Raw genomic sequence first — 3,296 nt, 5'->3', positions numbered from 1 at the left:
TCTCTGATGCAGCAGAACTGCAAGTTTCATGGACTTCCATCTGAAGATCCTTTTCAGTTCTTAACTGAATTTCTTACAGATATGTGATACTGTTAAGACTAATGGAGTAGATCCTGAAGTCTACAGGCTCATGCTTTTCCCATTTGCTGTAAGAGACAGAGCTAGAATCTGGTTGGACTCTCAACCCAGAGACAGTCTGAACTCTTGGGATAAGCTGGTCACGGCTTTCTTAGCCAAGTTCTTTCCTCCTCAAAAGCTGAGCAAGCTTAGAGTGGATGTTCAGACCTTCAAACAGAAAGAAGGTGAATCCCTCTATGAAGCTTGGGAAAGATACAAACAGTTGACCAAAAAGTGTCCTTCTGACATGCTTTCAGAATGGACCATCCTGGATATATTCTATGATGGTCTGTCTGAGTTATCTAAGATGTCATTGGATACCTCTGCAGGAGGATCCATTCCCCTAAAGAAAACGCCTGCAGAAGCTCAAGAACTCATTGACATGGTTGCAAATAACCAGTTCATGTACACTTCTGAAAGGAATCCTATAAATAATGGGACGCCTATGAAGAAGGGAGTTCTTGAAATTGAGACTCTGAATGCCATATTGGCTCAGAATAAAATATTGACTCAGCAAGGCAATATGATCTCTCAGAGTCTGAATGGAGTGCAAGCTGCATCCAACAGTACTCAAGAGGCTTCTTATGAAGAAGAAGCTTATGATCCTGAGAACCCTGCAATAGCAAAGGTGAATTACTTAGGTGAACCTTATGGAAACACCTATAACTCATCATGGAGAAATCATCCAAATTTCTCATGGAAGGATCAAAAGCCTCAACAAGGCTTTAATAATGGTGGAAGAAATAGGTTTAGCAACAGCAAGCCTTTTCCATCATCCACTCAGCAACAGACAGAGAATTCTGAGCAGAATTCATCTAGCTTAGCAAACTTAGTCTCTGATCTATCTAAGGCCACTGTGAGTTTCATGAATGAAACAAGGTCTTCCATTAGAAATTTGAAAGCACAAGTAGGCCAGCTGAGTAAAAGGATCACTGAAATCCCTCCTAGCACTCTCCCAAGCAATACAGAAGAAAATCCAAAAGGAGAGTGCAAGGCCATTAACATAACCAAAATGGCCGAACCCAATGAGGGAGAGGAGGACATGAATCCCAAGGAGGAAGACCTCCTGGGATGTCCAGTGATCAATAAGGAGCTTCCCTCTGAGGAACCAAAGGACTCTGAGGCTCATCTAGAGACCATAGAGATTCCATTGAACCTCCTTATACCCTTCATGAGCTCTGATGAGTATTCCTCTTCTGAAGAGAATGAAGACGTTACTGAAGAGCAAACTGCCAAGTTTCTTGGTGCAATCATGAAGCTGAATGCCAAATTATTTGGTATTGAAACTTGGGAAGATGAACCTCCCTTGTTCACCAATGAACTAAGTGATCTGGATCAACTGACATTGCCTCAGAAGAGACAGGATCCTGGAAGAACTCCCTTGTGTTTAAAACTCAAGGATCTCCCTCTGCAACCATGGAGAGGAAGCATGAAAAGCTTCTCTCAAAGCAGAGTCAACCCAAGCCCCCACAGTCAAACTCTAAGTTTGGTGTTGGGAGGCCACATCCAAACTCTAAGTTTGGTGTTGAACTCCCATATCCAAACTCTAAGTTTGGTGTTGGAAAGTTTCAACAATGCTCTGAACATCTGTGAGGCTCCATGAGAGCCCACTGTCAAGCTATTGACATTAAAGAAGCGCTTGTTGGGAGGCAACCCAATGTTTATTTATCTAATTTTGTTTTTGTTTTTCATAGGTTCATGATCATGTGGAGTCACAAAATAAAGAGAAAAATTGAAAACGGAATCAAAAATAGTAGAAGAAAAATCACACCCTGGAGGAGCATCTGCCTGGCGTTCAACACCAGAACAGAGCATGGTTCTGGCGTTCAACGCCAGAAAAGGCAGCAAATGGGCGTTGAACGCCCAAAATGGGCACCAACCTGGCGCTGAACGCCCAGAGTTGTGTGCAATGGCATTTTACATGCCTAATTTGGTGCAAGGTTGTAAATCCTTGAACACCTCAGGATCTGTGGACCCCACAGGATCCCCACCTACCTCCACTCACTTCTTCTCACCCCTCTTTCACACAATCCCATAAACACTCTTCCCCAAAACCCTTCACCAATCACCTCAATCTCTCTTCCCCATCACCTCTTCACCACTCACATCCATCCACTCTTCCCCATAAACCTACCTCATAAACCCCACCTACCTTCAAAATTCAAAACCATTTTCCCACCCAAACCCACTCATATGGCCGAAACCTTTCCCCCCTCCCTTCCCTATATAAAGCCCTCCATTCTTCATCAAATTCACACAACACACCCCTCTACACCCTTCTTGGCCAAAACACTTCCCACTCTCCCTCTCCTCCATTTCTTCTTCTTCTTCTTCATCTATTCTTACTTTTATTGCTCGAGGGCGAGCAAAATTCTAAGTTTGGTGTGGTAAAAGCATAAGCTTTTTGTTTTTCCATTACCATTGATGGCACCTAAGACCGGAGAATCCTCTAGAAAGGGGAAAGGGAAGACAAAAGCTTCCACATCCGAGTCATGGGAGATGGAAAGGTTCATCTCCAAAGCCCATCAAGACCACTTCTATGATGTTGTGGCCAAGAAGAAGGTGATCCCTGAGGTCCCTTTCAAACTCAAAAGAAATGAGTATCCGGAGATCCGACATGAAATTCAAAGAAGAGGTTAGGAAGTTCTAACAAATCCCATTCAACAAGTCGGCATCCTAATGGTTCAAGAGTTTTATGTCAATGCATGGATCACCAAGAACCATGATCAAAGTAAGAACCCGGATCCAAAGAACTATGTTACAATGGTTCGGGGAAAATACTTAGATTTTAGTCCGGAGAATGTGAGGTTGGCGTTTAACTTGCCCATGATGCATGGAGATGAACGCCCCTACACTAGAAGGGTCAACTTTAATCAAAGGTTGGACCAAGTCCTTATGGACATATGTGTAGAAAGAGCTCAATGGAAGATTGACTCCAAAGGCAAGCCGGTTCAACTAAGAAGATTGGACCTCAAGCCTGTAGCTAGAGGGTGGTTGGAGTTCATTCAATGCTTAATCATTCCCATTAGCAACCGGTCTGAAGTTACTATAGACCGGGCCATCATGATCCATAGCATCATGATTGGAGAAGAGGTGGAAGTTCATGAGATTATACCTCAAGAACTCTACAAAGTGGCTGACAAGTCCTCCACCATGGCAAGGTTAGCCTTTCCTCACCT

Source organism: Arachis ipaensis, chromosome B09 (assembly GCF_000816755.2).
Source record: "Arachis ipaensis cultivar K30076 chromosome B09, Araip1.1, whole genome shotgun sequence".
NCBI lineage: Eukaryota > Viridiplantae > Streptophyta > Magnoliopsida > Fabales > Fabaceae > Arachis > Arachis ipaensis.
This window is presented reverse-complemented; position numbering follows the sequence as displayed.